We start from the raw sequence: 19,832 nt of genomic DNA on the forward strand, positions 1-19,832 counted from the left end.
CAGAAAACTGAATGGAGTAGACACGTGGAGGCCCTGGTGCATGCGTACAATTGCACCAGACACGAGTCAACTGGATTCTCCCCATACTTCCTCATGTTTGGGCGAGAGGCGAGGCTGCCAGTGGACGTACGTCTTAGAGTTTCGACGGATGGGATACACAATGCTACCCATTTCAAATACGTGCAAAGACTTAAAAACAGTTTACAGCAGGCTTATCAACAGGCTGAGAAGTCTACAGCTAAGCTGAATGCTGGAAATAAAAGGCGATACGATCATAAGGTCAAATATCGGGAACTTCGTCCTGGGGACGCTGTGTTACTTAGAAATCTGTGAGTCCCGGGAAAACACAAATTAGCTGACCGATGGAGACATGGGGTATATGAAATAGAATCTCAGATGCCTGGCCTCCCGGTATATCGCATCAAAGACACTGAAGGCCGGGTAAAGGTATGGCACTGTGGCCGGGTAAAGGTATGGCACTGTAATCATTTCTCCCCATTCCACAAGTGGGAGATGAGGACGCAGAGATACTGGCCACACCGCTCAACGGTGAGTCCGACTTATCAGAGCTGGGTCAAGAGACTGTCCATAACGAGACCCACTCTGAAACTCCTGAAGTTCCTATGGAAGTACCCTCTCAAAGGGACTACTTCACAGAAGGGGCATCTCCTGGAGGAGCTACGGGTAAAGGGCCCCAAAGGCCAATGCCTACTAAGGTGGCACCAACAGGCCAGCCTTTGTATGCACAGAGCCCGTGCTTTGTGCCTAACAGAGACTGTTCAGAGACATTTCTCCCTTCAAGGGAAGAGGCTGAGCCTCAGGACTGTGTTTATTACTCCCCCGAGGGAGTTGCAGAAGAACAGCTCCGTAGGAGCCAAAGAGTCAGGTATCCTCCAAATCGGGTAACCTCTGATCAAATTGGGGCACCCCATTATGAGGCTCAGCAGTGGTCTCGTAGCAGAATGCAGTCCGTACACTGCACAATACACTGCACTGTACTGTATACTGTAGGCAAGCTCAGTACATCACAAGAGTATTAAACCAATACATGCTGTATGGGTATAGAATACACGTATGTACCGGAATACATGTAGAATAAATGCATACTTTTTATTTTTCGGGTTTATTATACAGTATATATATAAAAAAGTATTGTATATGGTCTGAAAACAACAGCATACTGTTTCAGGTTTTCTATGAAGCTCTCAGTTACAGTATTCTATCCTAATCAATAACAACGGCCACTAAACTGATGACTCCGGTGCGTGTTTTTTTTTACACAAAGCGATATTATCCATCGAAATCCCTCCATTTGCCGTTTTCCGCATGTGAAGATAAAGTTTTCTTATCTGAGGAAAAACAAAAGTACAAGTTTTACTGTAAGGGTCAGTCAGTCCCCTAAAGAAGTTCCCACAGTCAGTCCCACCAATAATTTCCTCGGGGAACATTCTCCTGTTCACATGCCTACCGTCGATGTGATGACACGCATATGCGTTTCAAGAAGGTTCCAATGCGCATGCATCTAGCTTTGCACCAATTGTTCAGTATCTACTGTAGAAGCTGCTCAGCCAATGATATTGCTTACAGGAGAATCGCTTGACTGTGCATTGATGTTGATATTTCAAAAACAGAATAAAATACGGCAACATTACTCACCATAGACTTTGCCAATCAGCTGGCGCCGAGCCACTACCAGTCCCGTATTCTTGATTCTACACTTAGTTGACAGGTGACAACAGGACTACTACACCTGTAGTCAGCTGATGAGGCTGGAAATCGCTTTGGTACATGCAAGCTTGCTGGAATCTGTACGAGAAATCCGGCTCAGGCTGCAGATATCCGGGTGGGGACAGACAGCAAGGGTTGCCGGTCACCAGGTTTTCACTGACGGTCGGACCGTTATTGGAAGCCAGTGCTGGTGCAGGCGCATTGCTTGCCTGCGACTGATGTTTCTTAGTTGGTTTTAACATGACCTATCGCCTTTTGAAGTCTCCATGATCAAAGATACATTTGCTACACACCAATACCCTCTTTTAACGTACCGTGTGCGGGATCAAACGAAAAAAACACGGATCGATACATAACTTTTTCCTTATTGCACGCTTCCACACATGAGCATCTGGTGAAAATTTGTAAAAGTCATAGTTTTCGCTAAAATAATGATAAATTTGACCAACTGTTGCCATCTTATCATCTGTTGCATTAATCGCGGCCCATATTAAATAAGCGTACGTTATGTCGGGTTTTTGGAACACGGACCGCTGTGGCGCACTTATGTTGGGACTCGCAGGACAATAAAACAATACCAGACACTGCGCATGTATTTTTTAATATGAAAAGCCTAAATTGATACATTATTGTAACTTCTTCAGTACCAAGGTCAATTTACAATGGGCCACTGTCACTGTGGTATTTTTTTCAAACACCTGCAAGTCGACACATTACTGAAGCGCATGCGCATTACAACTCATGAATATCTGCCATCTGGCGGATACGCGAAGAATTGCAACCAATTAAATCTGAACCATTATCAATAAAAACATCAATAAACACATCAACCTGCGGGTGACTCCGGCATGAATGCAACATGAATGCGGCATGAACGCGGGGAAGTGCGTGGCATTCGGAAAAAATCCCTGAAAAAGATCGGAGAATAAAAGGGGCTGCGGCTGTAGTTGTAGGTTTTTGCCCAAGACCACTTTACAAATTCTCTGGCAGCAAATCTATATATATTGTGACAAACGCCCCTCTTTTGTAGTGCTGACGTCTGTCTGGGTTCTTCCCGACACAGTCTTCTAGGGTTAATTATACAACAAACAGGATCATGCAAAGTATTATGCTGCTTAACTCAGGCTTCTGCCTGCTTTATTTTCATCCAAGTAAGGTACTGCAGCTTTAACATGTGTAGGTTAGAGGTACTCAGATACTTTCATTCAGCAGTTCACACATTTCAGTGTTACAATATTTCCTACACTGTTATTTCAAGAAATAAAACCAAAATCATATAAGCAAATCCTATCCCTTTCAGGGATCTAACTACACATCAGAATCAGTCTCTCTAACAGCTGCTGGCCAACTAAACTGGTTCCCCAGCTTAAAACAATGCTCTCTCATTTAGGGACACAAGATACAGCACAGTCTTTTAGCAACAGCAGTAATCATTTGTTTTGTCTTATCTGTTCGTGGTGTCCAGGCAAATCCTCTGGTACTGTCATACGTGGAGAGGCCGTCAACCTCGATACTGGATGCAGGAGAGTAGCGACACCCCCAGCCCCCAGGCTCCAAGGAGAGAGAGTGAAATGCAAAACCTCTCTGCTCTAAATACCTGTGCATGTGATTAGAAGAGCAGGTGAGGGAGAACTAGAGCCATTGTAATCTGTGGTCTGGATTTTCCATCCAGCTGCCTGAGGTAATGGGAAGCTGTGGAACGGATCATTTGTAACTATTCCTGCACTTTCTGCTCTAAAATGGGGCAGAAAGCTGCCTAACATCTTTGGACTATGTCACAATATATATATATATAAAAGTGAAATCTGGTTTGTCTGTGGGTCTGCCACGCCTCTCACTCTCAGCCTCCCGCTCTCATTGGCCTGCGGGGTGGGGTGACGTCACAGCCAGGGCTTCGTAGGCTATGAGACTCACACCAAGTACCAATAGGTCTGTCGTGCGCATCAGTGCAATTGACCAGGTCTAGATGCTTCAGACACTGGAGCCATGCGAGGGAGTTATGCCAGGCCACGGAAGTAACCGGTGCAGGGAGAGGGGTGTGATACTTCACCTGCTTTCCTCCGGTTTGGGGCCCACTCTCCTCGTTAGCTCCTGCGTGCCGCCGTCAAAGGGTATCAGGAAACTGGAAGGAAAACGGCGCTACTGCGCATGTCCGGAAAAAAGCTCCCAGAGTAATCTTCACACAACTTTATTAAACACACACAGGGCTACACCAGCATCTCCCCCTCTACGCGTTTCACCCTACACAGAGGGCTTCGTTTCGGAGTGGGGAGAGGTGGTGACAGCCTCTTAAATAGCCTAAAAGCCCGCGAAAGCGGATTAAAAGATTTTAACCACTTCAGTACTAAACAGTTTTTTCAGGAGTCTCATTACAAATAAATCCTCATATATGCATTGTTCCCTTAGGACATCTCTAGGTACATAACATGCCAACCCAGGGAATAGTCAGATAATAAACATACATAAAGATAAGACTGTTTGGCTGCATACTGAAGGTGTATAAATGCATTTAAAATGCTAGAAACAACACTGCAAGAAAAAACATTATCCCCATTCCTCCTACATGAAACCAAACTAGTATAAATCCATTATTTAAACATATAAGGACTTCATGATCTACATAAACCATAGTTATTCAACTCTATGCTGTTTGGCCAAGGAGTGCTGGGAAGGGTTTGCAAGCAAGCAAAAAAGGGGGGGGGGGGAGGGGGGAAGGGAAGGAGGGGGGGGTGTGTACTGTGAATTTACTGTTATCCTTCGTCTTTTGTGTTTGTCCGGTCTCCCTCCCCCCCCCCCTCCCCCCCCTCCTTCCCTTCCCCCCTCCCCCTCCCTCCCCCCCCTTTTTTGCTTACAAAAAAATCTTGCACTGCTGGGGATGTGTGCTAAAACCCGCTATAGAAATCAAAGGATGCTCATTATATTAAAACTCACTAAAAATGGCATTAACAAGTGAATTAAAAAATATTTTAGTAAGCATAATTTAATACTAAAGAAATGTTTTTTTTTTTTTTTAACACAGGATATTGCATGGATTGCTCCATTGCAACAAAAAATTGCAAGAAATTGAACTATACCTTTGTAGACTATACAATACAGTTGTGGAAAAGCACATGATACAAAAAATGTCTGATTATTTTTCAACAATAATTTCTCTTTGTGAATACATATTGTATTTGTTAGTCATTTCTGACAAAAATGTTAACACACTGATAGAAAACTGCTGCAATGAAGTGGTAAGAAAGTAATAGAAGTAATTGCGCCCATCCTTACCAAAGTTGTAAATCTGCATTTATTTTTGTGCTAACCATACCGGAGACCTTATCCCGTTCATTGTTTCACAGGTGTTCTCTTTCCCCCAATATCATAGCACCATATGAACAACAATTACTCCTCACCTCTGCTGGTGTTACCCCTGGCATTCGTATATCCAGTGTATAATCTGACGAGCCTGGAGACATTACAGGCCGTGTTGTTCCCAAGCAGTCATTGGAAAGAGATCTGGATGGTTCCTTATATCTTCAATAAAAATATAATGAAAAATAAACATTTTAAGTTTCTTTTTTTTATTCCATCATGAACTCTGTTCTACATGCCTACAAGTCACAGTAATGAGCTCTATTTTGTAACTACAAATCAAGTAATTAAGACAAGTTCAATATCTTTTCTTCAGATATAAGTAGCAAACCGTACACATGCTGAGAAGACAACACATTTAGAAAGTGAACTACAGTATTAGTTAGTAAAAAGGACTAAAACTGGAAATTCTAAGTGCATAGACAATGAAGGCTGTGAGCTGTGACAGAGGTAGAGGCTGTGATATAAGTAGATAATAGGACAGTATATAAAAGATAGCTGTATTTATTTATTTATCTTACTACAAATAAATCATTAAACCATCTTGGTAACGGGATCCAGAAGAATAGGAATAGGTTTGATTAGGCTCCTAAACCTAGACTAGAGGCAATATGACAGCTGCAAACAGTTCACACTCATTGATACTTTTTGTAATACGCAGTGAAGTTTGCAGCAGTATCTTTCACTTTCCAGAATGCTGTAGAACAGCGTTTCCCAAATGGTGGGTCGCGACCCGGCACCGGGCCACGGCACCAAAATTGCCAGGTCGCAGCGAGGCTGGCCGCGCGGTGTCTCCCGTCCCCCCTGCTCAATTTTAAAAAAATGGCGGTGATTCCCCCCCCGGTCCCGCGCGCTTGCGCAGCACAAGCAGGGCCCGCTCCCTTCCTCCCCCCCGCTCCCAACGTGGGACGGAGGAGGAAGTACCAGCTCCTCTGCGGCCCGCTTCCCCCCGCAGCCAGCTTCCCGAGCTCACCTCACGTGGCACCCCCTCCCGAGCCCACCTCCTGTGCCCCCAAGCCCACCTCCCGTCCCGGGCAGCAGGGGATATCGGGGGCAGCAGGGGAAAGCGTCCGGCGGCAAGGTAAGTCACCCCACCCAGTCACTGCCTCCCACCCAAGTGCCCCTGGCCCCCATCCCACCCACCCAAGTGCCCCAGGCCCCCATCCCACCCACCCAAGTGCCCCATGCCCCCTCCCAAGGTGCCCCTGGCCCCCTCCTACCCACCCACCCACCCAAGTGCCCCTGGCCCCCTAACCCAAGTGCCCCTGGCCCCCTCCCACACACCCAGAAAGTGCCCCTGGCCCCCTCCGTCCCTCCCTCCCTCCCACCCAAATGCCCCTGGCCCCCTCCGTCCCTCCCTCCCACCCAAGTGCCCCTGGCCCCCTCCCTCCCACCCAAGTGCCCCTGGCCCCCTCCGTCCCTCCCTCCCACCCAAGTGCCCCTGGCCCCCTCCGTCCCTCCCTCCCACCCAAGTGCCCCTGGTTCCCTCCGTCCCTCCCTCCCAACCAAGTGCCCCTGGCCCCCTCCGTCCCTCCCTCCCACCCAAGTGCCCCTGGCCCCCTAACCCAAGTGCCCCTGGCCCCCTCCCACACACCCAGAAAGTGCCCCTGGCCCCCTCCGTCCCTCCCTCCCACCCACCCACCCACCCACCCACCCAAGTGCCCCTGGCCCCCTCCGTCCCTCCCTCCCACCCAAGTGCCCCTGGCCCCCTCCGTCCCTCCCTCCCACCCAAGTGCCCCCGGCCCCCTCCGTCCCTCCCTCCCACCCAAGGGCCCCCGGCCCCCTGCCCCCTCTGTCCCTCCCTCCCACCCAAGGGCCCCTGGCCCCCTCCCTCCCTCCCACCCAAGTGCCCCTGGCCCCCTCCGTCCCTCCCTCCCACCCAAGTGCCCCTGGCCCCCTCCGTCCCTCCCTCCCACCCAAGTGCCCCTGGCCCCCTCCGTCCCTCCCTCCCTCCCAACCAAGTGCCCCTGGCCCCCTCCGTCCCTCCCTCCCACCCAAGTGCCCCTGGTTCCCTCCGTCCCTCCCTCCCAACCAAGTGCCCCCGGCCCCCTCCGTCCCTCCCTCCCACCCAAGGGCCCCCGGCCCCCTGCCCCCTCTGTCCCTCCCTCCCACCCAAGGGCCCCTGGCCCCCTCCCTCCCACCCAAGTGCCCCTGGCCCCCTCCGTCCCTCCCTCCCACCCAAGTGCCCCTGGCCCCCTCCGTCCCTCCCTCCCACCCAAGTGCCCCTGGCCCCCTCCGTCCCTCCCTCCCAACCAAGTGCCCCTGGCCCCCTCCGTCCCTCCCTCCCACCCAAGTGCCCCTGGTTCCCTCCGTCCCTCCCTCCCAACCAAGTGCCCCTGGCCCCCTCCGTCCCTCCCTCCCACCCAAGTGCCCCTGGTTCCCTCCGTCCCACCCACCCACCCAAGTGCCCCTGGCCCCCTCCGTCCCACCCAAGTGCCCCTGGCCCCCTCTCCAGTCACTCACATCAGTCGTTGCCTGTAATTCACTGTTTGTGTCTGTGTGCGTATAGGGGAGAGCGAGTGTGTGTGTGTGTGTGTATCTGTATCAGTGTGTGTGTGTGTGTGTGTGTGTGTGTAGCAGTGTCTCTGTGTGGCTGCGTGTGTGTCAGTGGCTGCGTGTGTGTGTCAGTGGCTGTGTGTGTGTGTGTATCAGTGGCTGTGTGTGTGTGTGTGTGTGTGTGTGTGTATCAGTGGCTGTGTGTGTGTGTGTGTGTGTGTGTGTGTGTGTGTGTGTGTATCAGTGGCTGTGTGTGTGTCTGTGCAGGCCCTATAGGCGATAAAAATTTTAGTGGGTCACGAAGGAGAAGTTCAAAAATAACCGGGTCACGGAAAAAAAAGTTTGGGAAACGCTGCTGTAGAAGAAGCTTGGACAGCCAAACTGTTCATTTTCAGCATGGAGCTCAATGGAATTAGAAAGACGCACACCAATGTTAGATTTGGGATTCTATGATGCTTTCACATCTTAGAATTGTCTTGACTAATCATTGTAGATGATTTAATGCCTTATTAAAGTAATTAGTTATGCCAACATAGACATGAGTTGACCCCTTCACATCAGTTTAAACCCATTTTGTGATTTAATGATGAACCTAGAAGGAGCATAAGTAAAGATCTTGCATCATAAAACATTTTAATATGAGCACATGACTAGAATATTATTTACATAAGCATAATAAATAAAACAGATCTGTTCATGGAACATCAGGATCTATCACAGGATGTCTGTCATTTATGTTTGTTCAAACAATACCTGCTTTCTGCATCTAAAGTAATCTTCTCTAGCATTTCTACTCCGGTTTTCATTTCCTGCTCATGTGTGTGTTTTTCCAATCTAATAAATCTGCCAGAACTTTTATTTATAGAATGATAAATTATATATATAATGACATGCAAATTACACAGTAATATTGCCATTTGCTATATATATATATATATATATATATATATATATATATATATATATATATATATATATATATATATATATATATATATATATAATTTTTTTTTTTTTTTTTTTTTTTTTTTAAGGTACAGGGACAGAGAGAGGATTTGAAGTAAGCGTATGGTTGCTAGATCACGATGGACCAGTGAATCAGACAATTAAAGCAATTGCTTTATCTAAATAAACTGGTTTCTCAGTTTCTCAGGGGTACAGATATTTTCTATGCTAATATATGTAGAAATGGCATTAATAAATAAAACAATATTACAGAATTGCATTCTGCGCCAAATATGTTGGGAATTGAAATTCAATGGGTAAATATAAACTGGCAAGAAGTTTGCATTGTTGCATGAAATCTGTTGACATTAGGAACTCATGACCAACCAATTCTTAACTGGCATGCATTTGCGCAAATTTGTTGTAGATCATCTATATTCTCGATCTATTAATACACTGTACAAAATAGACATGAGTATAGTGGCTGTAAAAATAATACTTCCTTAAATAACAAAGCTTTTCAGAAATAATACAGGCCTTTGGAAGAGAAAGATGCATACGAAATGGAATAATCAGAGAATATTGTAGTGAATAATATATGTGCGTATAAATATTTAATGTAATAATTATAGAGACTGATACATTTATGTTTTCCTAGCAATCACAGCTCATTTTTAAACACCATCAGAGGACAAATGTATTCATGTAAATGTGCGGATTTCATCGTACAGAAAGAAGCACAGCAGTGAGCAGCAACTGATCATATACCCAACACGTTTATAATAATAATTTTTATATATATATATATATATATATATATATATATATATATATATATATATATATATATATATATATATATATATATGTGTGTGTATATGTATATGTATATGTATATGTATATATATATATATATATATATATATATATATATATATATATATATATATATATATATATACATACATACATACACACAAATTAAGAAAAAAATCAATATCACAAAAAAGACTTGAGGACAAAACAATTACATCTGTGTGTCAAATAAAGAGGACTACTTAAAAAAAAAAAATCTATATCTATATCCACTCACATAAGCTTAAACTTTCCTCACCTCTTAAAGACAGATCTAGGGCTCCTGAAACAGTAACAGCTGTCTTGGAAAATAAGAAATAGTAGGATCAAGCTGCTAATGAGGCTGGCCATGTTCACCCTGCTGTTCCTTGCCTTATTACGGTGGCAAATAAAAGGCAGCGTTGTAATCCTGGCAATTAGGCTGCTGTATCAGCCCACTACTTCATTACTGCGAGCCCCACAGGCATCCTACAGCTGTTGACAGCCCATCCGTCTTCAGGAGGTGAAGCGCTGGAAGGTGGACGATGCAACTCTGGGATCTAGGATTTGCTGGAAAGAAACATCCTCCTGATTGAACACAGTTTTTTCTTTAGGATAACGTTGTACTTCCGTGCGGGAAAGATGTTCCAGCACAGTGCAAGTTGAGATGCTTGGCTTCCCCCCCCGCAAGGGGCTTGCACCCTGGTGCTCTGCAACTACAAGTTACAGATCACTCACAATTACCCAGCATCATGCCAACACCCGTCTTCAGTGAGAACCTGTGAAAAGAGGCAGATAATGGATGACTAACACATTACAACATTAGTCCTCAGCAAATCCCTGTTGAGGGTTCTCAGTGCATTTGTTTTCTAAGCCCAACCCAATTGACAAACTCATATGCTCTAGTACAGTGATATAAAGCTTCCTCCTGTCACACACACGTCTGTTCTCTGGTTTGCATCCAATGTATTATTTGACTGTTTTAACATTACAGGTAAATATAAATCAAAGGAATTCTGCAATAGTGTCGTTTAGTTGAATTATCTGACACTACAGTGAACTTCTGCAATGCACTATTGCCACACAAAAGAACAATTACCCAAACTTTAGGACTGAAATTACCAATACGGTCACTAATGGCTGCACGTTTTCATTTCACAAAAGACTAGGATTGTCACATAATGAAGCCACCAAAAGAGGGAGTTGGTTCTGTGGTGCAGCATTAAAGCTACAATCACGGGTCATGAGAAGTCAGATGAAAACACACAAGTGACCAATGCCACATGTAAAACCTCCAAAGCTTCCAAATCCATTTAAGTGAATTAAGATCTTGAACAATCTGAGAAATTCCCTACTATGTCGTCATATTCTCTCATCGCTGTCACTTTATACACAAACAATCCACCAATCCAAATGGGGATGGATCTCAAGCCATTGGATGAAACTACTACCATTATGTTGTGATGGCATCAGCAACCATGACACAAGAGGAACTGGGATATGTTAAAAGTGGGGGTCAGCAGCACAGAGATTAAGCCAGTTTAGAAAATACCTGTCAAGAACCGAGGAATCAGCCTACTTCTTACAATACCCACCTACAACATGCCACAGGATCAAAATCATGTCAATCACATCAACATAGCAAAGCTAAACCACAGTTTTGGTACATTAGTCTTCTAACTAAATGAACACATTCACTACCAGAGAGGCAAGACACGCACACATTACCCCGCTGGCAGCGAAAGAGTTAACACAAGAAGTCCTTCCAATGCATTTGATTCCTTTTCCAGAACATTACACACCAGTGAAAGTAAATACATATGAATGCACATCCACTATCAAAGTAAATCAAACCTTGAAGACAGAAGGATGAATTAAACCAATTAAAAGATCTTCCTGGCAGCTTGCTAGTGTCAACATGCTGCAAACCTACAGTCAGTGGCTGAACCGAGACTACAGAGCGCCAGCCAGTGTGACCACCAGAACTTTTACGCATCACACACACACCAGTAAAGAGCTTCGCTGCTCCTATGCAAAGCAACTCAGAGAGGCTAGGACCGAACCCTGACCCGGGAGCTGCCGGCACCCGCGCGCAACAGAGCCCAAAATGCACACCGCGCTGCTTCTGGAGTTACTTTGGGAGTGGGTACTTCCAGGGGACGGGAACCACCGCTCCAGCCTCCGGATTGATCTGATTTTGTGCTCGCTGCGGGTCTACGTGCAGGCAGACAAGGAAACAGCGGGGAGAGGAGACTACAACTCCCAGCAACACTTGCGCGAGGGAAAAAAAAAAAAAAAGATTCAAAAATGTTAAAACTTTATTTTTAGGACAGTAAGATTTTAAGTGAATGAGATTTGTAGTGCTAGCTGGGAAATTAATATTACGTTTACCCCTTTACTGTAGGGTGCATGTATTTTCACATTTGCTGCAGCTCACAATGTAATGAAGCGTCCATGGACCAAATAAGTAACATTTTGGGGGTTCTAGACCAAGTGAGACTTAATGGAATTTATATTTTATTTGTATAAATAAATGGAGGTGTAGGAAGCCATTGATGATGGGAATAAAAGCTGGATGTAACTGAAACTTCATAGATAGACCCGCCAACATTTTTGTACATTAAAAATAAGTTCTATTGTAGTTCCTCTACTTGTACAGTACTGTAGGGAGGCACTCCTAAGCAAGTCCTATGGAAGTCCCTTAACCTATGCAGCTTACCTTTTGGGTCAGTGGTGGGATTCATTTTTTTTTAGCAACAGGCTCTCTCTCATTGGGGGGGGGGGTGTTTTGTGTTTTTTTTTTTTAACGTTTTATTCCGTTGAACAGGACTGCACGGGGGGGAGGGGAGGGAAGAGACCAGAGCCCCCCTCACATCTCCCGCAGACCCTCAAATCTCCCCCAAACCCTTTCACATCTCTCACAACCCCCCTCATATATCTCCCAGCCCCCCTCACATCTCTCCCAGCCCCCCTCACATCTCTCCCAGCCCCCTCATATATCTCCCAACCCCCTCACATCTCTCCCAGCCCCAATCACGTCTCCCCCAGCCCCCCTCACGGCTCTCCCAGGCCCCCCACATGGTTCTCCTAGCCCCCCTAACATCTTACGCTGCCCCCCCACGTCTCTCCCAGCCTCCCTCACATCTCTCTCAGTCCTACTCCATGCCTACCTGGGAGGACACAGTCACGGGGAGGGCTCCCCCGGCTTAAAGAATTAGCTAGTACTGTAGTAGAATATCTTGAGTCAGCGCAGGAGAGAACTGCATGTGGTGAGGAGCGCTCTATAGCAGCAGACAGAAAGTTTCGGGTCAGACTGCTAGATGCTGCACCTCCCCTGCAGTCCTGCTCTGACTCTCACTCAAGTGATTCTATTACCGGATAATACATTAAGCCCGCTGCCGCATACCATCTCTCGCCGCTGCCTGTTAAGCACCGGTTCAGAAATCCTAAGAACAGGTTCGCATGAACCGATGCAAACCGGCTGAATCCCACCACTGCTTTGGGTGCCCGAAGAAGTAGTCACTACGCCATGGGATCTGGCACTCTGGGTTTCCCATGATGTAGTGGCTATGTCTTGACCAAAGAGTGCTTATTTTCCCAGCTTTGATCGTGTCCTGTGTTCTCATGGAGCTCAGGACGTGATCTGAAATATAGGGAAATGGAAGAGAACTCTTTTTCCGGACTGTAGCCCCTCTGGCACTCAAAGGATTAATAGGTAAACCTGGTCTTACATAACTCAAAAGTGTAGTGTACCTGCTAAATAGGTACAATTGGAGGGTATGGAGTAGAATGATGTGTAATTGTCTTAAATCTATGTTGTTGAATGGCTATATGTTTTATTATTACAAGAATGAATCTATTTTTATGAAACCACTAGCTGATATACCCGGCGTTGCCCGGGATTTAATTTTCCGACTGGGTGGCTGGGAGGCGGTGGGTGCGAGGCAGTGACTGGGTGGGTGGGAGGGAGGTAGTGACTGGGTGGGTGGGAGGCGGTGAGTGGGTGGGAGGCGGTGAGTGGGTGGGTGGGAGGCGGTGAGTGGGTGGGAGGCGGTGAGTGGGTGGGACGAAGGCAGTGGGTGAGTGAGTGGGAGGCAGTGGGTGGGTGGCGATGGGAGTTAGGGAGTGGGTGGTCCGCGGGAGAAAAGCAGAGTGGGTGGGTGCGGCGCTCCATCCCGGCACTTGTCCCCCCCCCCCTCACCTTGGTCCCGAAAATGTTCCCGGCAGCACGCGTGTCCGTTCAGCCACCTAACCCTGGTCAGTGGCAGTCGTGTTCCCCCTCCCCCCCACCCCTCGGTCCCGTGGGGTGTGGAGGAGAACAGTGGTGAGTGATGTGAGCTTAGTGGCGCTTGTTCCCCCCCTCACCTCTGTCCCCGGCGCGAAGGTCCTGTGGCGGGCGTGTAGCTGTACGCGACTCATTGGAGGCGCGTGCAGGAGGGTGTGCAGGAGGGTGTCTTGGCAGCGGCGGCTCACTGCTGTTGTCGCGCTGACCTCTGTCCCCCCCTCACCTCTGTCCCTCTGACTAACCCAAAGGTCTTCTCTATTCCGAGATGTCCATGCTCATCATGTAGGGACTTCAACACCACGTATTGCAAGTTCTTAGGGAGGACTAGTTGTCGCCTATCCGGGTGGTTGTGGTATTGCACCACCCGATAGAGTAAGCAATTGTCTATTTTGAATTTGTCCACTTCCCGCATGAGCAAGGCCACCAAGTCATTGGGAGCACGCTTCAGAAAGGCTGGGTTCTTCTTTTCAACGGCTTGCCTAATGATACTGACGACAGGATCTCGTATTTGGTAGTCTACCAGATCTTTCCACCGTAGCACCTTGTCGTGCGTTATTTTCATCCCCTTTGGGTTGCAGTAAGCGGCTGGGACAGCCTGCGACTGGCATCCCAATGCATCTGCCACTCGTAATTCTGAGAAGGCCACTTGGTCGTTAACGATGGCGACAGTGCTACACATAGCTCGCACTCCGGGTCCTGGGAGTTCTTCCCATTCCTCGTCATCTTGAGTAGCAAGTAGCCCTGGCCTTCGGAAGAGGGCGTCAGCCCCGACATTCAATGGTCCCGGCTTATACTTCAGGGAGAAGCTGTAATTGTTCAGAGCGGCCAGCCATCGGTGTCGTGCTGCATCTAATTTGGCCGACGTATTGATGTATGTGAGGGGATTGTTATCCGTCCTTACCTCAAACGTTACCCCATAAAGGTAATCGTGGAGCTTCTCGGTGATCGCCCACTTGAGAGCCAGGAACTCCAACTTGTGGACGGGGTATCTCTGTTCACTGGGTGTCAGACTGCGACTGATATAGGCGACCGGCCGAAGGCCTTCGGGGTGCTTCTGGTGCAGGACGGCACCCAGTCCATTGAGACTGGCATCCACATGCAGAACGTATGGTTGTTCGGGATCAGCATACGCCATCACCAGCGCTTCGGTCAGACATTTCTTCAATTTCAGGAAGGACTGTTCAAACTCCGACGTCCATTTATCACCAAACAGTTGGCGAGCTGATACGGCCTTCCTTCCGGTCTCTTCGGGGTATATCTTCAGCAGGTTGTTCAGGGGGTTTGCTCTACAGTACCCTTCCACAAAGCGACGATAATACCCACAGAACCCCAGGAAGGATCATAGTTCTGTGACATTCTCTTGACGCGGCCAGTTCACGACCGCTTCTACTTTGGCTGGGTCGGTGGCAATCCCTTGAGCCGACACGATGTGTCCCACGTAGGTCACTGAAGTGTGACAAAACCGGCACTTTTCTAGGGACAATTTCAGCCCTTCCTTCCCAAGACGGTCGATTCCTTTAAGCAGCCTTTCTTCATGCTCCTCCAGAGTTCTTCCGAAGACAATGATGTCGTCCAGGTAGACGAGACACTCCCGAGAGCTCATGTCCCCGATAGTCTTCTCCATCAGTCGTTGGAAGGTTGCAGGGACCCCACATATACCTTGGGGCATACGTGTAAATTGGTAAAACCCAAGGGGGCAGACGAAGGCTGTTTTCTCCTGATCATCTGCATTCATAGGTACCTGATAGTACCCAGATCGTAGATCGAGCACGCTGAACCATTGGCTTCCATTCAGAGCATTCAGGATCTCTTCAATGCGAGGAAGGTTGTACTGATCCGGTATCGTACGATTGTTCAGAGTTCGATAGTCGACACACAGTCGTACGGACCTATTCTTTTTCCGCACCACCACTATGGGTGATGCGTAGGGCCCCCGAGACTCCGTCATAATCCCAGCGGTTTCCATGTCTTGAATGACGTTCCTCACATCGTCCACATCCCGCGGGGCGATGCGACGAGAGCGTTCCCGGAACGGGGTGGCATCACTCAGTCGAATGGTATGTTGGGCGCTGCGACTGCACCCCACATCCATCTCACTCGTGGAGAACACATGTCGTCATTGATTCAACTGGGTTGTCAGCCGTTCTTTCCACTTGGTGGGCAGCGTCGACTCGCCGAAGTTGAAATCCAGATCGACTAACCGCTCATTCACGGCCGCCGCCTTCACCTGGGGCGTGATTTCTACAGGGCTGACTGGATATATGCAACCCAACTTCTGGTCGACATCAAATTCCATTGGAAAGGGGGAGAGATTCTGCACATACACATGGGTTCATAGATGGATCTTAGTCGTCCACTCCCTCACTTCGGGTAGTACCCTATACCCTCTCCGAGTTTCTTCCTCAGGGGTACTTTCCAGAGAGAAAAGCTGATCGCTCCCATCTCGTTCGGGATAACAGCACCAGACGGCCATCCGTTGCACTCCCACTGGTAATATGATCGTCAGTCCGCGTTGACGATTGTAGAGGTCCCTGTGACGCTCCAGGGCATATATACCCGATAGCACTCTTCTCGTAGGACGGGAGCTAGTGGCCACTCGTTAGTCTCTTTCAGATACGCTCGGATTACCGCTTGCACTATATCAGTGTTGGTTCCCAAGATGATTGGATACTTGCACTGATCTTGGGGCTCCGGGCATACCATGGCCGCTACATGCATGGGGTGTGTATTGCCGGTGTTCAGTTGAAGTATTTGCAGTTGCACCCTTGCAATCCCATCGATGGGGTAGTCTTCATTACTTAACCCCCTAACCTTCATATGTTCGGCCGAACTTAGGGGACAGTGTCTAAGGTGCTGGTCATAGAACTTGCGATATATAATGGTCACTTGTGATCCCATGTCCAGTAGGGCCGATGCATAGATCCCTTCCACTACCACCCGCACGATGGCCGCGGGGCCTACTTGACTGTAAGCTTCCCTTGGGGATACGGCATCACCGGAGCCGGCGTCAGGCGGGCCCTCTGGGGTTCTAGGAGGGGGTTCGGAATCAGACTCGGCCGTTTGTACTCGGCATACCATTGACCGGGCTGGGTTTCTTCTATCGGGAGGTTTTTCCTCTGGAGGGTCCTCCCTTTCCGGACAATTGTTGGAGAAGTGGCCCTTCTTCCCGCAGGTATAGCAAACTACATCGCGACGTTCCGGGCGAACCTTGTACGTGGAAGAGGACCTCTCGGCAGCACGGCCTTCCCTGGCAGGCGACTGGTGAGTCACTTCCTCCTTCGGGGTGGAAGATTTCTTACCCGTTGGTTCAGCGGGAACTGCGGAGTCACCCTTGATGGAAGCTTTGGTCTTTTTGGATTCATGGAAATGTCGCTGCACTTCATGTTCTCTGATGTACTCCATTAAGTCCATGTATTTAGGGGGTACTACAGCGATCGGTGCGGCCCACATCATTATAGCTATGTTGTGATCAGGCAACGACCCCTTGAGTAGCTGTTTGAGTCGGTATCGGTCCGCTTCGGCGGCGGAAATTATATTTTTGTTCAGGAGGGTCCCCAGTGACAGCTGTAGATCGCAAACGAAAGCAGATAAATCCTGTCCTTCTTTTTGGTGAATAGCTTTGAACTGAGCCATTGGCTCATCCTCGTCGTCTTTTCGGGTAAAGGACTGAACTAGCATTTCTACTAGTTCCTGTGCAGTAACTTCTCCTTCCACGTCTCGGTGCGTCCGTACCAGCCGGGCGGCTGGGCCTCGGAGGCACTCGACCAGCCTCTGTCTTTCGCTGGCTTCGGAGCACGACCACTCCGCTTTTGCTTGAAGCGTATGGTCCCTCCATGCCTCGATCCCTTCTTCTCCCGCCGGCGTCGGCAAAATCCCAGAAAAGGCCTTGAGTTTCCGGTAGTTCTGTGCTTGGGCCGAAATGGTTACAGCTTCTACTAGTTGGGAGGCTATCGTGTTCACGGAAAGATCTCCACTAAGGGTCTGACTACTGGTCCCAGTTCCTACGCTAGGCATGGTTGGGGGCCCGCCAGGCCGTCTATCAGGGGTAGGTGATGTGGGTGGGCTCCTCGCCCAGCTGGCGACACCTCCTAACCCGCTAAGGGGTGAAAGAGACCTTAGGGGGATCTACCCTGTGAGGCGTACTGGTCACTCGCTGGCTTGTGTGTGGTCCAGTACTGGTGGACGCTTCTTCGGAAGCCTGGGTGTCAGGATAGATCATGAGGCAGTCCTCTGCGGCGGGCTCGGGTAGGTTTAATACCTGGGGAAAAGTCTCTAAGCATATGTCACGCATGGTGACCAGGAGATAGATAACCCCCCGACCTCCAGCATCCAGTTTATAGTCTACCACCCGGGCGGTGGTTAACCCCGGGCAATTTCTTACTTGTGTGCACACTGTGGATAAGTCCGTATTATTTGCTACTCCTGTCACTGCAAGCGCGCGTCTTGGGGATACTTGATGCGCTAAGGCCCAAGCATGGACGTCCTGCTTTGACGGCACGGACATGATGGCGGTTTAAATCGGACAATTTGATACAAGTAAATAAGGCACCCCAGTGAAATCTCAGCAGCGCCTCCAAATGTAACGGATATTCCACCCCACCCAATCGCAGATATAGTGTGGGTGCGGGGAACTCAGTGTTACCAGGTGTGGTGCGTTACCTGTTGGCTCACAGGAGGGCTGAGCTTCCGCCACGGGGAACCTGGGGCAATTATATTAAGAGTAACCCTGTACTCTGTGCAGCGCCTCCACCTGCGATGGTTCCTAGCAGAGCAGGAATGGTTCCTCGCAGGACACATATAAATAACCAGCACAACGTATGTAACCAATCAATGACTTTACTTGCGAGCATAAGAACGTACGTGCTTGTAACATCAACAGGTGTCCCTCCCTAGAGGAGACACTAACTACTACGTCTCGCAGGATGCTAACACTCTTGCGCCACGGTGGACGCTAACACTCCACGCACTACGGCGGACGCCAACACTTCACGTGCCATGGCGGACGCCAACACTTACCCAAATGATCCCACCCCGTGTCCAGTAACCCCAAACAATGTCCCGCACAACCAAGTCATATAAATGTGTGTGTGACTGCGCAGCCACTATGTTTGGTAATAGGATTTGTTGGTGCACTTGATGTTACAGATTACCTGCCGAGCACTCCAGTGCTCGGGCCTGCAACGGGCTTCGCAAAGGATCAGACGAGCTCCTACACGATATCCTGGATACTCCCGCGTGGTGATCCATCAGGGCCAATCCCACCCTGAAGATAGTCCAGCTCTCTTTAGTGACAGAGACTTGAACCTAAGTCTCTCAGCAGGAAACGCAGCATCCGCTGTGTCCCTAACTAACATATAGCTAATGGGGCAGGGTCCCTAACCTAGGGCTTGTCCCTACAAAACTCAGCTACTGTGACTCAGGGCTATCTGGGGCCTTGGGGACTGCTGGCCTAGTGCAGGGAGTCACTTTCTCCTGCACCCTACCTCCTTCCCTTAGCTGCTCCGGTCACCAACTGCCAAAGGGCCTGCAAGCCCGCGAAAATGTATCAATCTCCTTGCAGGGAGATGCTGTAGCCCTATTGGCTCACTGGCGTCATGTGGCTCTGCCCCTGTGCACCCTGGGGGTGGACTGATCTTCCCTGTGCATGCACGACCTCTCTGTGTCCTGCCACGCTATACAGCTCCAGCTAATGCGCAATAGTGCTAACAATGGCGACGCCCTGCTCCGCGAGCCACCGGGACCCTCGCGACGCGATCACGGCCCTAGCAACGGCCCGATCGCTTCCCTGGCAACCGTCCCGCTCGCGTCCCCGGCAACCGGCCCGCTCGCGTCCCTGGCAACCCGGCCACATCAACGGGGAGACACGCTGTACTCGCGCCCGCCCCCGCACCGACAGGGGACCTGGCTACATCATACATTATATCTATCTATTATTGTTTACTGTAAATGATGTGCTGTACTTGTGGCCTGCTGTACTTGTGGCCTACTGCACTGTAACTTACAGGGTTGTTGTTTTTCTTTACACTGTAGGGAGACAACTCTTCTGGTCGACAAAATAAGTGAAGAGAATGATGAGAAGAGTGCCTTAAGGGTCAAATACACTCTGCTGCAAAATCACAATCACACTGTATCCGAGACCAGCATAAAGAAGATGAGACGCAGAATTGGATGGAAATATTGACGTGTGAGG

General features: G+C 48.7%; 1 long non-coding RNA gene across 4 annotated transcripts; it reads right to left on the minus strand.

Moving 5' to 3' along the window:
* Nucleotides 1-5,122: 5,122 nt before the first annotated feature.
* LOC142483748 (uncharacterized) lies at nucleotides 5,123-11,590 on the minus strand. 4 transcript variants are annotated; one of them, XR_012797459.1, is made up of 3 exons: nucleotides 11,493-11,590; nucleotides 9,638-10,136; nucleotides 5,123-5,244 (listed from the first exon to the last, which is right to left on the minus strand). It is a non-coding gene; the product is annotated as an uncharacterized LOC142483748 (long non-coding RNA). The 4 variants fall into 4 exon arrangements; XR_012797461.1 differs by lacking the exon at nucleotides 11,493-11,590 and adding an exon at nucleotides 11,365-11,381; XR_012797460.1 differs by lacking the exon at nucleotides 11,493-11,590 and adding an exon at nucleotides 11,212-11,238.
* Nucleotides 11,591-19,832: the final 8,242 nt, after the last annotated feature.

This window comes from Ascaphus truei, unplaced genomic scaffold (genome assembly GCF_040206685.1).
Source record: "Ascaphus truei isolate aAscTru1 unplaced genomic scaffold, aAscTru1.hap1 HAP1_SCAFFOLD_361, whole genome shotgun sequence".
Classification (NCBI taxonomy): Eukaryota; Metazoa; Chordata; class Amphibia; order Anura; family Ascaphidae; genus Ascaphus; species Ascaphus truei.